This window comes from Mesoplodon bidens, assembly GCF_964165515.1.
Source record: "Mesoplodon bidens genome assembly, chromosome: 18".
Lineage (NCBI taxonomy): Eukaryota > Metazoa > Chordata > Mammalia > Artiodactyla > Ziphiidae > Mesoplodon > Mesoplodon bidens.
The window spans coordinates 38,489,755-38,513,555 of NC_138175.1; the positions used below are offsets into that span (position 1 = coordinate 38,489,755).

General features: G+C 46.4%; 1 protein-coding gene and 1 pseudogene across 2 annotated transcripts in view; one reads left to right on the forward strand and one right to left on the reverse strand.

Moving 5' to 3' along the window:
- Positions 1 to 23,801, forward strand: part of LOC308605469 (BRD4-interacting chromatin-remodeling complex-associated protein-like) — a 147,188-nt gene that overhangs the window by 123,208 nt on the left and 179 nt on the right. The window lies entirely within an intron of this gene.
- LOC308605732 (zinc finger protein 541-like) lies at positions 869 to 23,711 on the reverse strand (annotated as a pseudogene). Its single transcript has 13 exons — positions 23,663 to 23,711; positions 20,059 to 20,302; positions 18,250 to 18,397; positions 17,530 to 18,199; positions 16,908 to 17,445; positions 8,324 to 8,424; positions 7,588 to 7,730; positions 7,079 to 7,182; positions 5,765 to 5,840; positions 5,119 to 5,207; positions 1,484 to 1,624; positions 1,119 to 1,300; positions 869 to 1,001 (listed from the first exon to the last, which is right to left on the reverse strand). The product of its transcript is annotated as a zinc finger protein 541-like (transcript).

Here is a 23,801-nt window from a genome sequence, read left to right on the forward strand (position 1 = left end):
GGTGACAACAAATTTGAGGGAGCACACTGGTTCTCCCCACTCCTGGAACTGGGGGGAACACAACTTATGCTTCTGTCCTGGAGAGAAATCTTGAGGGTCTGGGATAACGGTGGCCACTTCCCTTTCCACTGCCACGGATCAGTTTAGAAAGAGCACGGGCTACAGTTCTGGCCGAGGAGATGTGAGGGGCATTCTGTTGGGCGCTACTACAAGCTTTCCTCACTTTTAAAAAGGGGAACAAGGAAGGGAGGGAGCTGCTCTCTGCCCTGCACCCTCCGAAGGTTTGGGTGCTCCACGTACAAGAGGGGATTCTTGCTGCTGCTGCTGCTGCAGCCGACTTGCAGACGCTGGCCACTGCTGGCAGGCCTTGACTTCACTGTGGAGCCACTGGCACCACCACGTGTCCTGAGAGCTTAAACCTACGCTGACTCCTCTGTTATTACGGCCAAATGCATATGCACTATAGATATCTAAACTGACCTTTTTGCTGCTTTATCACTCCTACCTTCCCGCTCCTAAAATGTAAGCTCTGTGAGCGGAGGGCCCTGTCCCTCCATCACTATGTCCCCATCACGTGGACTGGGCATTGTCTGGCACAGCTACAGCAGGTGCTTGATAAATGCTGGCTGCATTCATGTATGAGGCTCCTCCAGGGCAGGGACTCAGTCACTGTGGCTTCTGGGAGCAGCAGGGGCTCAAAAGCCTTCGCTGGATCAACAGGCAAGGGAAGCCAGAAGACAGCTGCTTAACAACCCAATTTAATAAGACATACAACTCAAAATGTACAAAAACAACCTAACAAAGGAGACGCAACAGGGCTGGAGGTGCCCCTCCCAACTTGCTGCCCACGCAGAGGGCTGATGCCAGCCCCTAGCTCGCCCTCCTCCTCCTACACTTGGAAGGGCTCCACGGGCCACCTTGCCCTGACGGTGGGATCCACGTGGTCCTGAAGCCGGTGCCACTTCATGTGGGCATTCCGACCCTTGATCTTGCCAAACACCCTGAGGAGGCACCAGAGGACACAGGGGTCAGAGCAGGGGGAGGCGGGTAGCCCTGAGGGGGGCACCCCAGAGGGCTGAGGGCAGGCGGTGTGGGAGCATCCAGGGAAAGGGCGGTACCTCTCACACTTCTGGCAGGGAAAGAAGCCCTGGCCCTTCCTGCTGCCCGGCAGCTCAGGGGTTCGCTTCGAGCTGGTGTTTGGGCTGGAGTTGGGGATGGACTCCCTCCTGTAACTCTCAGTAGTCCTCTGTAATTCGGGGGTTGGAAGGTGGCTGGGTTTCCTCCGAGGGCTACGAGTGACCTGCACAGGGGGCAGAGGTGATGAAAGGGTGCTGACCGCCCAGCCGCCCTTCTAAGGGAGAAGCAGGTGTCCAGAGCGTCCAGACGTCGCGGGGTGCATCCCCACACCGCCACCCAGCTTGGATGGGCACCGGGCATCCAGATCCGTGCTGAACTCCTGAAGCCCTACCCCGAGACCCTTTACCTTCGCTTCTATCCTGTCTGCTTCATCCAGCTCTCTCTTGACCCTCTTTTCTGGCACTGGGGCTCGGCCGCAGTCAAAATTGATCATTATTTTCTGCGTGTAGTAGTACTCGACACACTGGGCTACTGTTTTTGTCTGGACCTAGTGGAGGAAGACAGAAGCCGGCTAAGGACAGTGCCTCAGGAGCAGCAGTGAGGATGGCCTTGACGCCCTAAATCCCCTCCCCATGGGGCCAGCCGCCACTTTTTGAAAGCCCTCCTGAAACGTCCCTCCCCTACGGCTTGGTATGCTCCTCTGCTACGGGGGACAGAGAATCACAAAGTCCTCCTGGGGATGAAGGAGTTCAGAGAGAAGCCACCAGAGTCAACACCATCTAAGCTCTGCACGCTCTGAGCAACAAGGCTGGCCCAGGAAGGCTTCTCTCCAGGAAAACGCACACAAAGGTACACACGAGGATGCTCACTGTGACATCATGTGGAGCCACATGTCTACCGACTGGGACTAATTAAAGCAGAGTGTCCTTACGTGGTGGATACCTCATAGCCTTATGCGACAGCTAGGCAGAGCCCTCCAAAAAACTGAAGAGGAAGGAATACTTCCCAACTCAGTCCGTAAGTTCAACATTTCTCTGATACCAAAGCCAGACAAAGATATTACAAGGAAAGAAGGCTACAGACCAATGTCCCTCATGAACAGATGAAAAATTTTAAACAAAACTTTAACGAACAGAACCCAACTATATATATATATATATATATAAAGGACAATATACCATGACTAAGTGGAGCTCATCCCAGAAACGTGAGGTTGGTTTAACAATCGAAAATCAATGTAATTCATCGTATTAAACTTAAAAAAGAGAAATCATATGAGCATCTTGATAGGTGCAGAAAAAGCATTTGATACAATCCAATGTCCATTCCTGATGGAAACTCTCAGCACAATAGGAATAGAAGGAACTTCTCTTCAACCTGATCAATGATACCTACAATATCCCTACAGCTAACGGTGGAGTGGTTTCCCCTCAAATATCATGAACAACACAAGGATTTCCACTCTCACCACTTCTACTCAATACTGTACTGGTGGTTCTAGAGTGCAAAAAGGCAAGAAAAAAAGTAAAGGCATCCAGGTTGGAAAGGAAGAAATAAAAGTGTCTTTATTTATAGATGATATGACTGTCTATGTAGAAAATTCAGTGGAATCCACAAAAAAGTTACCAAAACTAGTAAGTTAGTTTGGCAACATTTCAGAACACAAGATCAATATAAAAATCAATTTTATTTCTATACATACTAGCAACAAACCATTGGAAACTGAAATAAAAAAGAACTCTATAACATCATAAAAAACACAAGTACTGGGCTTCCCTGGTGGTGCAGTGGTTGAGAGTCCGCCTGCCGATGCAAGGGACACGAGTTCGTGCAACGGTCCTGGAGGGATCCCACGTGCCATGGAGCGGCGGGGCCCGTGAGCCATGGCTGCTGGGCCTGCGCGTCCGGAGCCTGTGCTCCGCGGCGGGAGAGGCCACAATGGTGAGAGGCCCGCATACCGCAAAAAAAAAAAACCAAAAACAAAACAGAAAAAAACCAAGCGCTTAGGAATAAATCTGACAAAAAGTATGCAACAACTGTACACTAAAAACTTCAAAACAGTGCTGAAAAATTAAAGATTGAAATAGAGAGATATACCCTGTTCACGAGTCAGAAGACTCAATATTGTTAAGGTAACAACTCTCCCCAGTTGATGCAGAGAGTCAAAAACAGTACCAATCAAGTTCCTAGCAGGAATTTTTATTTTGAAATTGACAAGTTATTTCTAAAATTCATAGGGAATTAAAAAGGATCTAGAATACAAAAAATAACTTTGAAAAAGAATAACAAAGTTGAAGGACTAACATTTTCTAATTTCAAGACTTAGAATAAAGCTACAGTAATAAAGACAGTATGGGGATAGCTTAATAAAAGACAAACAGATCAATGGAACAGAATATAGGGTCCAGAAGTAGATGCATATATATATGGCCAACTGATATTTAACAAAGGTACAAAAGCAACTGAGTGGAGCAAGTATGGTCTTTCCAACAAAAGGTATTGGAATAAATATCCATATGCAAAAATGAACTCACCTCGCACCCCATACAAAAATAAACTTACAATGGATCATAAATCTAGAAATAAAACCTAAAACTATAAAACCTCCAGAAGAAAACACAGGGGAAAATCTTTGTGACTTTCGGTTAGGCAAAGATGTCTTAGATACAACACGAAAAGCACAGTCTATAGAAGAGAAACTAGTAAGTTATGCTTAAGCAAAATTTAAAACTTTTCTTCAAAAGACACTGTTAGAAGACTGACAAATGGCATAATGGAAGAAAATATTTCCAAAGCATATATCTGGATAAAGGACTGGTGTTCAGAACAAAATAAGAACTCCTACAGCTCAATAAAAACACAGACACTCCAATAAAAACAGAGGCAAAAGATATGAACAGACAGCTCACCAGAGAAGGTGCACATATAGCAAAAAAACACAAAGATGCTCAGCATCATTAGTCATTAGGAAAATGGAGTCAGAGGCTACTGTACACTCATTAGAATGGCTAAAATTAAAGAGACTTAGCATACCAAGTGTCGACGAGGGTGTGGAGCAACTGGACCTTTCATAACCAGCTGGTGGGAATGGGAAGTGGTAGAGCCACTTTGGAAAACAGTTTGGCAGTTTCTTAAAAAGTTAAACATACATCTACTATAAGTTACCCTCATTCCCCTCCTAGGTATTTATAATCCCAACCCCGTGTCCGCAAAAAAAAAAAAAAAAAAAAACCCGTACATGTCCGTACAAACACTTGTATGTAAATGTGCAGAGCAGCTTTATCTGTAGTCATCAGTAACTGGAAACCACCAACAGGTGGATGATTAAATGAACGGTGGTCCGTCCACACAGTGGTATACTCCTCAACAGTAAAGGGATGAACTATGGGTACACACGACAACATAGATGAATCTCAAAATCATTAGGTTGAGTGTAAGAAGCCAGACAAAGCAGATCACATGCTGTATGATTATTCCATTTATATAAACCTCTAGAAAATGCAAACTCATTTAGAGTGACAGAAAGTAGACAAGAGTTGACTAGGGACCCGGGTGGCAGGAAGGAAGGGTTGCAAAGGGGCAGGAGGGAACTTTTGGGGGTGACAGATATTCTCATTATCTTGATCATGGTGGTGGTCTTACAAGTGTATAAATATGTCAAAAACATTAAATCTTACACTTTGATTATGTGCAATTTTGCGTACATCAAGTTAAAAAAAAGAGCAAACTAATCAGCAGGATATTAAGTATATGATGTCATCCTTTTTTGAGAAAGTGCATATAGGTGTGTAAAATCCATATGGTCAGTAACTACCTGTCAGGTTATCAATCAGAAGTAGAATTGTGGGGAGGGGCCTGGAGGGCTTTATTTTGAACATGGGATTCATTTCTGTACCGTTTCAGGTTGTTCCAAGCAATGGCATTGTAGTTGTCAACTGTTCACTGCATGAGCAGAGTATCGCCCCTGACAGGCCCTGCAGTTCTAGCGCCTCGGCCGTGTGAAGGAGCCTTGTCTACACCAGCCTGCCATGTTCGCCTTACCATCTTGTGTATCAAGTAGAAGTCCTTCTTGTAGGCACAGAACGCCTTCTTAAAGAGCCTCTTCTCCATGGAGGTCCAGATGTCCGAACCTATTGGAGAAACAACCAAGAGGAGGAAGGATGTTTCTCCTTCTGGGACCACAGCCACGGCTGAAGTGCAGACTCCCCTCCTTTTTCAGGCCACCGAGCGCCAATTATATGCCAAGATTTCTGCTAAGCCCCTTACTTGCTTTATCTCACACAATCCTCACAAAAACCTTAGCAGGTAGGGGCTATTACCATCCCCGCTTGACAGGTGCAGCAACTTGAGGCTTCCTCTGGTTAAGAGACTTGCCAAGGGCAGCCGTGGGGCCCTGGTTGCCTGACTCCAACGCTGGAGTGCTCAACTGGGAAACCTGAGCCCACCCCAACCTGGCACCCCCCTTCTGGCCAGGAAGAGCCCACGAGGGAACCAGTGGAAAGGGGAAGGTTGGATCCAACTAGAGAACAGCACCCACTGAGTCCCCCAGAGAGGACGGGCCCTTCTGGCAGGGCAGGTGTAGGCCCCAAGAGAACTCCGGGAGGCACGTGCAGAGCTTGCCATGGAAACTGACTGGCTCGCAGGGGCCTCAGCCAGGCCAAACCACGCGGGCAGCCACGCTCGTTACCTGTGTAGTGATAGTTGGCGAGAGGGTGAGTCCGTGGCTTCTGGGGTCCTCTCAGTAAGAGGGTCTCCAGGGCAACCTGGAACGACAGGAGTGGTGGGCAACTCTCTGAGGGAGGGAAGGTGAGGTAGAGGCCCGCCTTCATTCTTTCATTCATTCAGAAAATATGTGCAGCCCTCCCTAAAGCCACCCCTGCCCCAGGGCGACTCAAAGTGTGGTCGGTCTGTGGACCGGCCACCAGCTGTGAACCACTTGGGACACATTGCCTACAGCACTAAGCGGACTGTGGAGTGCAGCTGACGTTACCTTTTTCATAGCAAGATTTACTTGATGACCAAACAGTGTGTGGACTTATTCTGGCACAAGCTCCTTATTTCTTCAGGGAGCAGCATTTGGAGAGGCACTGCCCCCGCCCTAACCCATGTTATGGTCCTCATAGCACTAATCATTATCTATCACTTTTTAAAAATGTATTTCATGTGCTCACTCTCCTAAAATGTAAGCCCTGCAAAGAGAGGGCATTTGTCTTGCTCAGCAGCATAACCCTGGTCAGGACTCGCTATGCAGTTTGCAGGACCCAGCGCAAAATGGAAACACGGGGCCCTGTGCTCACAAACTATTAAGAATTTCAAGATGGTGGCAGCAGAGCATTAAACCAAGAATGGGCCCCTGAGCTGGCCCCAGCCTGATACCATGACATCACCAGGTATCAGGAGGACCCAGTAAATGTGTGCTGATTACTCTGCTGAGCACCCACCACGTGCCAGCCACTGCCTCTCAGCTTGAGAAAAAGCACCGTGTAGCCCTGACTCTTGGGTCTCCAACTCGGGTGACGTGACTTCCTCTCCCACTACACACAGTTGGACTTCTTCATTTTCTAAACTTCAGGATTGTGAGGAGGGTCCTTGGAGGAGGCAGAGGCATTTCTGTTGCATCAGAGGTTTTCATACACCATTTTTAATCCAAAAGTTAATGTTCAGTAAATAAACCAGATTAATGCAGGCCCTGAGTTGGTCCTGCTAGGCACCGCCTCCCCAGTGCCGCGCTGACATGAGGTAACGCCGGAGGAACCCTGGTGCTCTGCTGTCACCCCAGATAAATAACTGCTTGAGCCCATATGTGTGCATTTCCCCTACGTTCAAAAGGACACCACCAGTCCCAAAGCGACCAGGGAGAAGGGTGGGTGGCCAGCCTTTGGTTCTCGTGAGCTGCAAAGCCCCAAGTAGAAGGCACGTGTCTTGCGCCTAGAGCCCCTGGCCCTAAGAGAGCAGGCAGCTTCCCACAGCTCCTCTGAGCCCCCCCTCGCCTGCACCGCACCTGGATGTTGCCCTGGGCTTCATGCAGGCAGTGCAGAGCGAGCTCCAGGTTGGTGCCCCCGCCCGGCATCACGCTGGAGCAGGCCACGTTGAAGAGCTCCGTCACTGTTTCCAGCAGGCAGCCCGGCAGCGGGAAGGAGAGGAGACACAGAGGGTCAGCAAGTGCCAGAGAGGAAACCTCCCCAACAGCACAGATGGGGCGGGGGGCTCCTGTCACCATCTCCCTCATCTCTCTGCTAAAAGCAGACTGAGGGAAGGGAGGGACAAGGAGGATGGGCAGAAACCCTGCTCCTGGCACCCGCTCTGGATGGCCTGCCCAGCTACTGGGTGAGAGGAGAGGTGGGCCAAGGGACTGCAGCACAGCAAAGCAGTCCTGCGCTGAAGGCCAGCTCTGCCCACCCCACCCCCGCCTGGGGATCACTGCTTCTTGGTCAAGGTGAGAACTGGGAGGAGAAAACCCTTGGGGATGGAGGAGGGCCCTCGGGAACCTGGCCCCAAAGTCTCAGCCACCTCTATCCTGTGTTTTCGGGTTGGTCATCACATCTCCCCATGGCTTCCAGACCAGAGTAGCTACATGCTCGTCACTTCCAGCCAGTGATCTGTCCTGGAGCTCTGGGATCTCAGCCTGAAACTGGCTTCCTATGTTGATGTGTCTGAAATGAGGCCACACACACGGACATAGAGACATATGTGTGTGACCAAGATGGGAAATACAAGAGAGATGTGCGGTGAGCCCTGCTCAGCAGGGCTGTGGAACCCACCTTTTGGCCATCTCTCAGACACAGGGAGTGCTCATCAGCCCAGTAGACACGCGCAGGTATTCCAGAGACCTCTTGAGGGATACTTCCTTCCTTCCTGCAATTTGCTTTATCGCCAGATTTCTGGCTTCAGGCGTTTGGGGTCTAGGACAGGGGAGGTATGTGCTGATACCTGGCATTCTTCTGTATCCAAGGTAACATCCAAGCTACAAAAGAGTATCTCATTGTGCCATCATCAATTCTATCTAGAACCCCAGGGTGCTGGGCATTCTGTCCCCAGAGATCCAACTATGGTATGTCTGGACAGAAGGAATATTGGGGAAACGCCTGGAAAAATCCACCACTTCTCTCCTAGGGAGGCTCTGGATCTAGACCTGACTTTCCCGTGATGAAGGCTCCCTTGGGAAAAACCGACACTGGAATGCAAGGAGGGTAAAAGCATCCCCACATTGCAAGGACCCTCAGGTTCTAAGTCTGTTCCAACTCACGGTTCAGTGCTGATCTTGCTGTTGTCCTTCACCACACTGATGCCAAAAGAGCCGTCCATGTGATCTGGAAAACACCCAAAGAAGAGCCTCAAGAAGACTGGCTACAACTGACCCATGAGGCCCTTTTTGCCTGACTTTCCAGAGCAGCTAAAAGCAGGCTCTTCAAGATTGCATGGTATACACACACTACTGTATATAAAATAGATAATCAACAAGGACCTACTGTATAGCACAGGGAACTATACTCAATGCTCTGTAATAACCTCTATGGGAAAAGAATCTAAAAAAGAACAGATATGTGAATATGTATAACAAAATCACTTTGCTGTATACCTGAAACTAACACATTGTAAATCAACTCTAATCCAATGTAAAATTGAAAATGACAAAAAAAAAGATTGCAGGGTATGGAGTTTCCTCAAAAATTAAAAGTAGAACTACCATATCATGCAGCAAACCCACTTCTGGGTACTCATCCAAAAGAACTGCAGTCAAGACCTCAAAAAGATATCTGAACTCCCATGTTCACTCCAGCACCATTCATAATAGCCAAGATGTGGAAACAACCTAAATGTCCACTGACAGATGAGCACATAAAGGAAATGTGCCATAAACATACAATGAAATACCATTTAGCCTTAAAAGGAAATTCTGCAATATGCAACAACATGGATGACCATTGAGGACATTATACTAAGTGACATAAGCCAGTCACAGAAAGAGAAACACTGCATGACTCCACTTATATAACATATCTAAAGTAGTTGACTTCATATTGATAGAATCAAAGAGTGGAATAGGGGTTACCAGGGGTTGGGGCAGTGGGAAATGGGAGGTTACTAATCAATGGGCATAAAGTTTCAATTAATCAAGCTCTAGAAATCTGCTGTAGAACATTGTACCTATAGTCAACAATACTGTATTGCACACTTAAATCTTTGTTAAAAGAACAGATCACTGATTAACTGTTCACATCACAATAAAATAAAATAAAAAGATTGCATGGAATAGAAAAGGAATCTATGAACTTCCGGGTAAGATGGCGGAAGAGTAAGACGCGGAGATCACCTTCCTCCCCACAGATACACCAGAAATACAGCTACACGTGGAACAACTCCTACAGAACACCTACTGAACGCTGGCAGAAGACCCCAGACCTCCCAAAAGGCTCGTCCCGCACTCCGTGCCCCTCCCTCCCGCCCGGCCTGAGTGAGCCAGAGTCCCCGAAGAGGCTGCTCCTTTAACCCTGTCCTGTCTGAGCGAAGAACAGACGCCCTCCGGCGACCTACACGCAGAGGCGGGGCCAAATCCAAAGCTGAGACCCAGGAGCTGTGAGAACAAAGAAGAGAAAGGGAAACCTCTCCCAGCAGCCTCAGAAGCAGCGGATTAAAGCTCCACAATCAACTTGATGTACCCTGCATCTGTGGAATACATGAATAGACAACAAATCATCCCAAATTGAGAAGCCAGGAGTCAGTGCTGTGCCTCTGAGGTGGGAGAGCCAACTTTAGGACACTGGTCCACAAGAGACCTCCCAGCTCCACATAATATCAAACGGCGAAAATCTTCCAGAGATCTCCATCTCAACACCAGCACCCAGCTTCACTCAACGACCAGCAAGCTACAGTGCTGGACACCCTATGCCAAACAACTAGCAAGACAGGAACACAACGCCACCCATTAGCAGAGAGGTGGCCTAAAATCATAAAAAGTCCGCAGACACCCCAAAACACACCACCAGACCTGGACCTGCCCACCAGAAAGACAAGATCCAGCCTCATCCACCAGAACACAGGCACTAGTCCCCTCCACCAGGAAGCCTACACAACCCACTAAACCAACCTTAGCCACTGGGGACAGACACCAAAAACAACGGGAACTACGAACCTGCAGCCTGCAAAAAGGAGACCCCAAACACAGTAACATAAGCAAAATGAGAAGACAGAAAAACACACAGCAGGAGAAGGAGCAACATAAAAACCCACCAGACCTAACAAATGAAGAGGTAATAGGCAGTCTACCTGAAAAAGAATTCACAGTAATGATGGTAAAGATGATCCAAGATTCTATTTCCAAGATCCAAAATCTTGGAAATAGAATAGACAAAATGCAAGAAACAGTTAACAAGGACCTAGAAGAACTAAAGATGAATCAAGCATCGATTAAAAACACAATAAATGAAATAAAAAATACTCTAGATGGGATCAATAGCAGAATAACTGAGGCAGAAGAACGGATAAGTGAGGTGGAAGATAAAATAGTGGAAATAACTGCTGCAGAGCAAAATAAAGAGAAAAGAATGAAAAGAACAGAGGACAGTCTCAGAGACCTCTGGGACAACATTAAACGCACCAACATTCGAATTATAGGGGTTCCAGAAGAAGGAGAGAAAAAGAAAGGGACTGAGAAAATATTTGAAGAGATTATAGCTGAAAACTTCCCTAATATGGGAAAGGAAAGAGTTAATCAAGTCCAGGAGGCACAGAGAGTCCCATACAAAATAAATCCAAGGAGAAATACACCAAGACACAGATTAATCAAACTGTCAAAAATTAAACACAAAGAAATCATATGAAAAGCAGCAAGGCAAAAACAACAAATAACACACAAGGGAATCCCCATCAGGATAACAGCTGATCTCTCAGCAGAAACTCTACAAGCCAGAAGGGAGTGGCAGGACATAATTAAAGTGATGAAGGAGAAAAACCTGCAACCAAGATGACTCTACCCAGCAAGGATCTCATTCAGATTTGATGGAGAAATTAAAACGTTTACAGACAAGCAAAAGCTTGAGAGAGTTCAGCACCACCAAACCAGCTTTACAACAAATGCTAAAGGAACTTCTCTAGGCAAGAAACACAACAGAAGGAAAAGACCTACAACAACGAACCCAAAACAATTAAGAAAATGGGAATAGGAACATACATATCGATAATTACCTTAAATGTAAATGGACTAAATGCTCCCACCAAAAGACACAGATTGGCTGAATGGATACAAAAACAAGACCCATATATATGCTGTCTACAAGAGACCCACTTCAGACCTAGAGACACATACAGACTGAAAGTAAGGGGATGGAAAGAGATATTCCATGCAAATGGAAACCAAAAGAAAGCTGGAGTAGCAATTCTCATATCAGACAAAATAGACTTTAAAATAAAGACTACTACAAGAGACAAAGGAGGACACTACCTAATGATCAAGGGATCGATCCAAGAAGAAGATATAACAATTGTAAATATTTATGCACCCAACATAGGAGCACCTCAATACATAAGGCAAATACTAACGGCCATAAAAGGAGAAATCGACAGTAACACACTCATACTAGGGGACTTTAACACCCCACTTTCACCAATGGACAGATCATCCAAAATGAAAATAAATAAGGAAACACAAGCTTTAAATGATACATTAAACAAGATGGACTTAATTGATATTTATAGGACATTCCATCCAAAAACAACAGAATACACATTTTTCTCAAGTGCTCATGGAACATTCTCCAGGATAGATCATACCTTGGGTCACAAATCAAGCCTTGGTAAATTTAAGAAACTTGAAATTGTATCAAGTATCTTTTCCGACCACAATGCTATGAGACTAGATGTCAATTACAGGAAAAGAGCTGTAAAAAATACAAACACATGGAGGCTAAACAATACACTACTTAATAACGAAGTGATCACTGAAGAAATCAAAGAGGAAATTAAAAAATACCTAGAAACAAATGACAATGGAGACACGACGACCCAAAACCTATGGGATGCAGCAAAAGCAGTTCTAAGAGGGAAGTTTAGAGCAATATAATCCCACCTTAAGAAACAGGAAACATCTCGAATAAACAACCTAACCTTGCACCTAAAGCAATTAGAGAAAGAAGAACAAAAACATCCCAAAGTTAGCAGAAGGAAAGAAATCATAAAAATCAGATCAGAAATAAATGAAAAAGAAATGAAGGAAACGATAGCAAAGATCAATAAAACTAAAAGCTGGTTCTTTGAGAAGGTAAACAAAATTGATAAACCATTAGCCAGACTCATCAAGAAAAAAAGGGAGAAGACTCAAATCAATAGAATTAGCAATGAAAAAGGAGAAGTAACAACTGACACTGCAGAAATACAAAAGATCATGAGAGATTACTATAAGCAACTCTATGCCAATACAATGGACAACCTGGAAGAAATGGACAAACTCTTAGAAATGCACAACCTGCCAAGACTGAATCAGGAAGAAATAGGAAATAGGAACAGACCAATCACAAGCACTGAAATTGAAACTGTGATAAAAAATCTTCCAACAAACAAAAGCCCAGGACCAGATGGCTTCACAGGCGAATTCTACCAAGCATTTAGAGAAGAGCTAACACCTATCCTTCTCAAACTCTTCCAAAATAGAGCAGAGGGAGGAACACTCCCAAACTCATTCTACGAGGCCACCATCACCTTGATACCAAAACCAGACAAGGATGTCACAAAGAAAGAAAACTACAGGCCAATATCACTGATGAACATAGATGCAAAACTCCTCAACAAAATACTAGCAAACAGAATCCAACAGCACATTAAAAGGATCATACACCATGATCAAGTGGGGTTTATTCCAGGAATGCAAGGATTCTTCAATATACGCAAATCAATCAACGTGATACACCATATTAACAAATTGAAGGGGAAAAACCATACGATCATCTCAATAGATGCAGAGAAAGCTTTCGACAAAATTCAACACCCATTTATGATAAAAACCCTGCAGAAAGTAGGCATAGAGGGAACTTTCCTCAACATAATAAAGGCCATATATGACAAACCCACAGCCAGCATCGTCCTCAATGGTGAAAAACTGAAACCATTTCCACTAAGATCAGGAACAAGACAAGGTTGCCCACTCTCACCACTCTTAGTCAACATAGTTTTGGAAGTTTTAGCCACAGCAATCACAGAAGAAAAGGAAATAAAAGGAATCCAAATCGGAAAAGAAGAAGTAAAGCTGTCACTGTTTGCAGATGACATGATACTATACATAGAGAATCCTAAAGATGCTACCAGAAAACTACTAGAGCTCATCAATGAATTTGGTAAAGTTGCACGATACAAAATTAATGCACAGAAATCTCTGGCATTCCTATATACTAATGATGAAAAATCTGAAAGTGAAATCAAGGAAACACTCCCATTTACCACTGCAACAAAAAGAATAAAATATCTAGGAATAAACCTACCTAAGGAGACAAAAGACCTGTATGCAGAAAATTATAAGACACTGATGAAAGAAATTAAAGATGATACAAATAGATGGAGAGATGTACCACGTTCTTGGATTGGAAGAATCAACATTGTGAAAATGACTCTACTACCCAAAGCAATCTACAGATTCAATGCAATCCCTATCAAACTACCACTGGCGTTTTTCACAGAACTAGAACAAAAAATTTCACAATTTGTATGGAAACACAAAAGACCCCGAATAGCCAAAGCAATCTTGAGAACGAAAAATGGAGCTGGAGGAATCAGGCTCCCTGACTTCAGACTATACTACAAAGCTACAGTAATCAAGACAGTATGGTACTGGCACAAAAACAGAAGGATAGATCAATGGAACAGGATAGAAAGCCCAGAGATAAACCCACGGACATATGGTCACCTTATCTTTGATAAAGGAGCCAGGAATGTACAGTGGAGAAAGGACAGTCTCTTCAATAAGTGGTGCTGGGAAAACTGGACAGGGACATGTAAAAGTATGAGATTAGATCACTCCCTAACACCATACACAAAAATAAGCTCAGAATGGATTAAAGACCTAAATGTAAGGCCAGACACTATCAAACTCTTAGAGGAAAACATAGGCAGAACACTCTATGACATAAATCACAGCAAGATCCTTTTTGACCCACCTCCTAGAGAAATGGAAATAAAGACAAAAATAAACACATGGGACCTAATGAAACTTCAAAGCTTTGGCACAGCAAAGGAAACCATAAACAAGACCAAAAGACAGCCCTCAGAATGGGAGAAACTAGTTGCAAATGAAGCAACTGACAAAGGATTAATCTCCAAAATTTATAAGCAGCTCATGCAGCTCAATAACAAAAAAACAAACAACCCAATCCAAAAATGGGCAGAAGACCTAAATAGACATTTCTCCACAGAAGATATACAGACTGCCAACAAACACATGAAAGGATGCTCAACATCTTTACTCATTAGAGAAATGCAAATCAAAACTACAATGAGATATCATCTCGCACCAGTCAGAATGGCCATCATCAAAACATCTAGAAACAATAAATGCTGGAGAGGGTGTGGAAAAAAGGGAACACTCTTGCACTGCTGGTGGGAATGTGAATTGGTACAGCCACTATGGAGAACGGTATGGAGGTTCCTTAAAAAACTACAAATAGAACTACCATATGACCCAGCAATCCCACTACTGGGCATATACCCAGAGGAAACCATAATTCAAAAAGAGACATGTACCAAAATGTTCATAGCAGCCCTATTTACAATAGCCCGGAGATGGAAACAACCTAAGTGTCCATCATCGGATGAATGGGTAAAGAAGATGTGGCACATATATACAATGGAATATTACTCAGCCATAAAAAGAAATGAAATTGAGCTATTTGTAATGAGGTGGATGGACCTAGAGTCTGTCATACAGAGTGAAGTAAGTCAGAAAGAGAAAGACAAATACTGTATGCTGACACATATATATGGAATTTAAGAAAAAAAAATGTCATGAAGAACATAGGGGTAAGACAGGAATAAAGACACAGACCTACTTGAGAATGGACTTGAGGATATGGGGAGGGGGAAGGGTAAGCTGTGACAAAGTGAAAGAGCGGCATGGACATATATACACTACCAAACGTAAGGTAGATAGCTAGTGGGAAGCAGCCGCATAGCACAGGGAGATCAGCTCGGTGCTTTGTGACCGCCTGGAGGGGTGGGATAGGGAGGGTGGGAGGGAGACGCGAAAGGGAGGGGATATGGGAACATATGTATATGTATAACTGATTAAATTTGTTATAAAGCAAAAAATTTTAAAAAAATAAAAAAAAGAGAAAGAATTTGCAAATCATGTATCTGATAAGGGACTATGTATATTTCTGTATCTGTGATACATAATGAACTCTCACAGCTCAAAAATAAAATCACAACCCAATTTAAAAATGGGCAAAGACTCTGAAGAGACACTTATCCAAAGAGGATATACAAATAGCCAATAAACACATTAAAAGATGCTCAGGAGTATTAGCCATCAGGGAAAAGCATATTAAACCATAATAAGATTATCATTTCCCACCCACTAAGGTGGCTGTAATCAAAAGAACCAACTGGACAATAACAGGTGTTGGTGAGGATGCAGAGAAACTGGAGGCCTCATACACTCTGGGTAGGGATATAAAACAGCACAGCTTTTTGGAAAAGTCTGGCACTTCCTCCAATAGAATTACCCTAGAGCCCAGGAATTCCGCTCCTAGGTATTTCCCAAGAGAAGTGAAAACATATGTCTAAACAATAATCTGTACACAAATGTTCATAGCACCGTTATCACAATGGCCAAGAAGTGAAAACAACCCACATATCTGTCAGCTGATGAATGAATAAATAAAATACGGTGTATCCATACAATGAACAACTTACCAGCGATAAAAAGGAGTGAAGTTCTGACCCGCGCTACAGCACAGAGGAATCTGAGAACATCATGTGAAGTGAAAGAAGCAAAAGACACAAAAGGCCACGCAGCGTTAGGATTCCAATCACATGAAGTGTCCAGAAGAGGCAAATCCATGGAGACAGAAGGTAGATGCATGGTTGCCAGGGGCTGGGAGGGTTGGAGAGATTGTGGGTGACAACCAAGGGTGTGGGGTTTCTTTCTGCGGTGATGAAAGTGTTTTGGCAAAGAGTGGCAATGGGTGCACAACCTCGTAAACAAACTGGATGGTGCACTTCAAGATGGCGAATTAGATGACACATGAATATTAAAGCTGTAAAAAAAAAGAGGAGGAGGTAGCTGTGGTGTGACAGGAAGGATGCTGGACCTCAGAACATCACGAAGAGATGTGGCCAAGCTCTCTGCGACCAGGACTTCATGGGCACGATGTGGGAGGACCCAAGCTGCTCCACAAGGGCGGACCGGCGCCAGGCTTGCAGCAAGGGCCAAGTCGGACTTACGGACCTGTGAATCACCACCAGAATAGATACAGCATTTCACGTACAAATATCAAGGGCAAAGGAGCTCTGCCTTTACATTCTCTGAAGAAGTGAAGGAGGCAAATCCAAAAGGAAGCGAAAGGCAGAAAGAAAGCAAATAGCAAAAGTTTAGTGAAGAAACATGATGCAAAGTGTCTCTGACAACTCTAAAGCCCTGTTCTGTTGTGTGTGTGTGTGTTGCAGAGTGGAGGGTGATGGGAGGAACCATCACTTCTCTGGACCTTCATTCCCCCCTCTGTAAACAAACTGCATCTGAGGATTTGCTGAGGTTAAATACAGTGCCTGGACAAGTCAGAAACACGGACACAGGTAAGGACGAGACTCTGCCTCCCGCACAGTCAGCTCCCGTGAGAGGGCCCTGGTACCTGGATCCTGTTGAATATCATCCGCTTGGACTTGGAGTCCCACGGAGGATCCTCTGGAGGTCTGGCCAACGACGAGAACGAGCCCATGGCTACCTGGCTTGGAGAAGCCGCACAGCACATATCCATTTTCACCTTCTCCTTCCGGAAGCCTGAAAAGTGCTGGGCCCTGGAGTTGCCAGAGATGAGCCTGTATCCTCGGCCCTTGGAGCAGGCCAGGCCCTCTTCACCTTTTGTGGCCCCGGAAGCCATGCGATTCTCAGCCTGAGCCTGCTTCCGTGGGAGGTGGGCTCTGGATGGCTCCTCTCCTCCTAACTGGGTCTGTCGCAGCGCCCCGGGGGAGAAGATGTCCCACAGGCCCAAGGTCCCTTTCGAGGATCTCAACTGCTTGGCCAGAGAGGAGATGTCTGGCTTCCCAGGAGGGTCCAGGGACGACACTGTGAGGGCAGGTGGAGCAGCAGCCACTTTTGGTCTTCCCTTTGTGTCCTGGCTCACTCTGCTGGGGGAGGCCTCTGTGGGGAAAGCAGGTTTGGATTTTCTCCTGCGGGTTAGGGATCCCTCTGGCTCAGGGTTCATGGGGCCAGCATGGAGAGAGTCATCAGTGTGCGCCATAGGCGGGGGCTACTGTAGCCACGGCCCCTGCAGTGACTTCAGGGCAACTTGCTTGCCGTCGGGTGTGGGAAGCTGGGAGGAGGCGGCGGCACCTGGGTGTGGGAGGAGATCCGCTGGGACTTGGTGATCATCTGGAACACCTGCATCTGCTCGTGGCTCACCAGAGACTCCTGAGACCTCAGGAACAGCTGCCGGAAGAGCGGCATGGCGTCTGATGGGAGGCCGCTGGACTTTGGGCTGCCCTGGGGGCCAGGCTCACCAGGGTTCTGCCACGAGGAGTCGCAGTCGAACTTGCGCCTCTTGGAAGCCCAGGAGTCGTCTTCCCCGCTGATGCTGACATATCTGGGGTCACCCAAGGCCTCCCCTGGTGCCTTCAGGAGCGTGGGAGGGAAGGGCGGCATGGCCTCCAGACCGGTGCCCCGGCTGGGGGAGGGCTCCCCCGCAGGGGAGTCGCTGTTGAGACCGGGGCCAGGCTCGGAGCCCTCCTGGGACGGCACTGCAGAGGGCTTGTGGACGACAAACATACTGTTTCCTTTGCTCGTAGGGCAGCCCGACAGGTTTCAGAGCCACTGGAAACTGTGGTTTGATGGCTGGGAACTGGCGGGGACAGTCTGGCTATGGAACAGAGGTAGGCAGGCGGGCAGGAGAGCGCCCTCGAGCCAGCCCTCCAGGGATGGTGGGGGCTGGAGCAGGGGCAGCTTCGGCTCAGCTGGGTTGGGCCGCCGTTCTCCACTGCCCACGAGTGGATGGCTGTGAACACGTCCGTGCCCGGCTCCATCTGTGGCCAGTGCAGGGAGCAGTAGTCGCAGTAGCTCTTGCTGCAGCCCTGCGCACTGCACACAAAGGGCTTGGTCTTCTGGTGGGTGAGCGTGTGCCCAGTCCTGGAATCACATGAGGAGAAAGTTAGTGGGTGTCTCGGCGTGGGTCACTAACTGCAGGAAGCCAGGCGTGTCCCCAGGGGGCAGCAGCATCACAACTCAGAAACTGTGCTCAGACCCTATGAGCAAAGACCCCTGCTACGGCCAAAGCCGTCTGGAAGGGGGAGCTCTTGCCCTCACCCCTAAGCAAACCCCTAATCTGAGATTTAAAAAATCAGTGGGAGTCAAGTCAGAGTTCCCCAAAGTGGGTTCCTAAGGAACACCAGTCTCCAGAGTTGCTCCCTGAGGACTTGGGCTCAGCTGGCAAATAAGTTTGGGAAAAACACTCTTTACTTCTTGGAGGTTCCTAGGAGCAAACTGAAAAGCCACAGAGCAGATAAAGAGAGATCTGTTGAACTTTCCATGTCTCTCAAACTTATTTGCCCACAAAACCATTTTTTTAAATAGACCCGTTTAGCATCCCCGAGAACCAGACAACCAGAGTTCTGGGAACGCACTTGAGGACATGCTAACTTGGGGATGATCCTTCCTCGAACAAAGGAGTCTTTGCCTTCCCACAGGAGTCCTCTAGACAGTGACCTGGGAGCCCCACAGCAAAAGAAAAAAAAAAAAGAAAAAGAAAAAGGCAAATTTGCCTATAATTTCTGCAAATATAAAAGAATGCAAGTATGTATTATATTTACATCATACTTATACCTGCATTAACATATTATAAATATAAACAAATGGGTAAATCACCCTCTGGGTTCCCAACAATCCTACTCCGGATGGTTCTAATCAATGGGACCCAGTAAATAATGAAACCCTTTCCCAAACGTGGACCCTTGGCCTCCATCTGAGGGAAGCAGCAGAGAGGGCATCTGGAGACCCACTTTCTACCCCTAACTATTACCAGTTTGTGACAGGAGTAAATCATTTCCCATCCTTAATGGCGAGAGGGGAGAGGATACAATGAAAGCGGGATCCATCAAAGCGTCAGTAAAGGCTGGGCGAGCTGTAAACATGCAAGGGATCGTCCTCTCCCACGTACCAGTCTCTCAGTTTGAAAGTCTGTCTCTCCTCCCTCGGCAGCAAGAGAAGCTTATCATTTCTAAGACATGAAGAACAAATGGAATTCTGCTCCTCTTACACTGACCTTGCTTTTTAAAGTCAAGTTTAAACAAAAACAGTTAATAAAAGGGGTAATTTAAAAAGGAAAAAAAAAGAGTGAACACTCCATTGCCATGTTCTAGAAACAGGCATCGCAGAACCCCTTACGCCCTGGTGTTATCCCAACGTATATTCCTCATGGAGTGCATATCTGTTCTGCTCAGACACCTACCAGGGACTCTGAAAATTTCTCTACACAGTTAGCCCAACTCCCTCCATGACAAAATTGCCTCTGGAGTGTGTTTTTAAAGCACAAGGGTCCTGTCTGCAAATCGCAGCGGCATTCTCCTCACTGGAGTGAATCTGGAGGCTGGGGAGGGCGGGCTGTCCGGGGCAGTGTAGGCCCTGCCCCCCACCCCAAACACTGGCCGTGGGAGGAGAACAGCTTGCACACACCTGGGACACCCGACGGTGGGGGGCGGTGCAGGTGGATGGGAGGGGATGCAAAAGAACCGGGAACACGCCCAGCCCCCAGCAGCCCCCTGAACAGACATCCCGACCAGACTCCTGCATACAGGTGGTCCTGACGCTTAAAGGCCTTGCTGAAGATTTTGCACACGTGTCTCCTCTCCTGGCTGTGCGTCAGGTAGTGCTTGCTGAGAGAACTGGCGCTGCTGAACACCTTCCCGCAGAGGCTGCAGTCCAGGAGTGGGTTCTGAGGGGACCTGTGCTGCCGCTTTCCTTTCCTTGTGCTCCCAGACGTGGCCCTGCCTCCTTCGTTAGCCTCTTTGGGCACCTTGAGCACGCCTAGCCCCAGGTCTAGACAGAGGGAGAAAGCATAGGTTATGACATCCGGGGACATCGGAGCCCGGGTGCAAGCACTCTACCACCCTCGGACCAACTTCAGCAGCTGAGTCCAACTCAGGGAGTTGGCCGAGAACCCCAACTTCAGCAGCCGCACTCGCAGAGAAGACCAGGCTTAGCACCAGGTGAGGGGGAGAAGGGACCCTGGTCAGGCCACCCCTCCAGGGCGGCACCCAATCTTCAAGCCACACTTGGGGGGTAAGGGAGGGGACAGCAACAGTCTGAGTGCTTCCAGGACAGAGTGACTCGACAGGCAGGACTTCATGACGGTAACATCAACAGCACACTTGCAAGTGCAATCCAGAAATGCACAATGCAAAATCTTAGAAAAGTTTAAGTCCTTTCTCCCAGCCAATTCCACTCTGGGTTTTTTAATTAAGCAAATTAAGGCAGATCTGTACAAATTAACGGAGATCTTGCAGTGAACTGCAAGCGAGTTAACTGCAGCATTGTTTTTCCTGGTGAAATGTGAGAAACCACCTAATAACTGACACGAGGGCAGGTGGGTGACTGCATTCTGGTCTCAATGGTCTATGGCGCAGGCATTTAAGATACAACTGTAGGAAAATATCCGATGACGTGAAAGGATGTTCATGCCATACCACTAAGTGCTGTGCCACTAACAAGAGGATTGCTGAAAAACCGAATGATCTAGTCTTTAGAAGGGACAAATAAATTTGAATACAAACAAACAGAATGGGATTGATTGGTAGGATCATGGATCAACTTAATTTTCCTTTTCCTGTATATCTGAATTTTCCATGTTTATGTACTTCTTGGGTAAATGATAAAAGGCATTTCCACGAATCACCTCATCAGAGGAACAGGTGAAGAGTCTGGGAATGTCCATGTGGGAGAGGGAGATGTCTTCAAGTAGCTGAAGGGCCAGGATGTGGAGGAGGGAGCACACTGCTTCTGTCTTGCTACAAGGGGCAGAGCTACATTTGATGAATAAAAGGTAAAGAGAGGGACTTCCCTGGTGGCGCAGTGATTAAGAATCCGCCTGCCAATGCAAGGGACATGGGGTCGAGCCCTGGTCCAGGAAGATCCCACATGCTGCGGAGCAGCAAAGCCCGTGTGCCACAACTACTGAGCCTGCGCTCTAGAGCCCACGAGCCACAACTACTGAAGCCCACGCGCCCAGAGCCCGTGCTCCGCAACAAGAGAAGACACCTCAATGAGAAGCCCGTGAACCGCAACGAAAAGTAGCCCCCGCTTGCTGCAACTAGGGAAAGCCCACATGCAGCAACGAAGACCCAATGCAGCCAAAAATAAATAAATAAATTTATATTAAAATGATGTGTAAAAAAAAGTATAGGGAAGCTGATTTTAAATCACTAGAGACGTAAGGACAGTGGATACAAGACCTAAGAACTCTGCAGGCTTGCTGCTGTGTTCCTAGCTCCTGGGATTCCCATTCCTGTACTCGTAGGCACACAGTAACTGTTGGATGGATGAATCATGGAAGATTTTTCTACCCCTTAAGATGGATTAGACTGCCTCACGTGATAGCAAGTTTAAAAACTGCCCTTCATCTAGGATGCAGCAGAGGCTGGACCCAAGAATCCAACAGGTCAGGGCGTGCATACTGCACTAAAGGACCCCAAATGCTAATTCTCTGTGGCTGACATGTAGCTTGAGAGACACAGCAGAAAGGAACCTCGACTCTCATCCCAACTCTGTCTCTGGCCATTTGTCACTTAACCTGTCTGGTCTACATCTTCTTCATACGAAAAGCTGCTGTGTTGAGTGGTCGAATGATTCTAACAGTTTAAATGAGGGAAAATAGGACTCCCATGTGGGAAAGTCCTTGCCTTGATAACTTACTTTTAAAATGTTCATTAGAGGACTTCCCTGGTGGCACAGTGGATAAGACTCCGCGCTCCCAATGCAGGGGGCCCGGGTTCGATCCCTGGTCAGGGAACTAGATCCCATATGCATGTGGCAACTAAGAGTTCGCATACCACAACTGGGGAGCCCGCCTGCCACAACTAACACCTGGTGCAACCAAATAAATAAATAATAATAATTTTTTTTAAAAAAGATGAGTATTTAAAATAAATAAATAAAAATCAAATCAAATCACATCAAATGCTCATTAGGACCTCCCCGGTGGCACAGTGGTTAAGAATCCGCCTGCCAATGCAGGGGACACGGGTTCGAGCCCTGGTCCGGGAAGATCCCACATGCCGCGGAGCAACTAAGCCCGTGCGCCACAACTACTGAGCCTGCACTCTACAGCCCGCAAGCCACAACTACTGAGCCCACCTGCCACAATTACTGAAGCCCGTGCACCTAGAGCCCGTGCTCTGCAACGAGAAGCCACCGCGATGAAGAGCCCGTACACCGCAAAGAAGAGTAGCCCCCGCTCGCCACAAAGAGAGAAAGCCCGCGTGCAGCAACGAAGACCCAACGCAGCCTAAATAAACAAACAGAAGTTTTTCTCTAAAAATAAATTAATTAATTAAATGCTTATTAAAGCAACTGTTAAACTAGAGAACAAAATGTGGTTTCAAAACAATTGGCAGGGACACTGAAAAACAGGCACAGAGTCACTGGCCCAGGAAGCCACTTGCTCTTCCCAGAAAGCATGTGCACAAGCTCTAAAACTGTGTGTGTTCTCCGACCAGCAAGCCTACAGGGAGGAATATGTGCGAAGAACTCATCCAAGAGAAAAGTCAATGGAAAAGTTATTCACAGATCCACTCTAACAGTCTATCAGGCAAGAATATGGTCCGACAATACAATGGAATAACCATTACAATGACCACCGAATAGTCTACCTTCATGTAAGAAAGCAGACTCACTAAGTTTTAGAAACTTCAAATGAATTAGACACTTAATACATCTCTGCAAAACCATGTGTACCCTAGTGGCCTCACCTACGTTTTTAAAAAATCCACGTGTGGGAGCCATGGTGGGGATTTTAATTGTTATTACTTTTCTTTATTTTCTAACTTTTCTATATAAATATATATCACTTTCTAATTAAAATATATAAGCATATCCATTTGTATGAATCTGAATTTAAGTTAGAGAAGTGTAAAGAGTTAAAATTTAACGTTCAGTGGATTTTTTTTAATAAGGTAACCAAAAAAAAAAATCCTCAAGTTTAAAACAAATGAGGAAAAATTGAACTAGATTAATGCTTTGTAACATTCACTGGGGGGCACAGACCCATATGAAAATCTGGTGAAATATCACAGTTTCTCTGCCCAGCAAAACGCACACGTACTCACCCTAGCAGCATTTTTAGGTAATTTCTGTGGTTCAGGTTGAGAACCTTAATTACTGTAACCAGGCCTGGCCCAGCACCTGCAATACCAAGGATGGCCTTGGTTTCTAGGATTTCACATTTAGCCATGGTTCCAACACGGGGACAAGGCTAACGGCTTGTCTACATTGTGTGGAGTGCGGGCCTCGGCAGTCTTTCATTCTAGCGAGTATGCAGGAC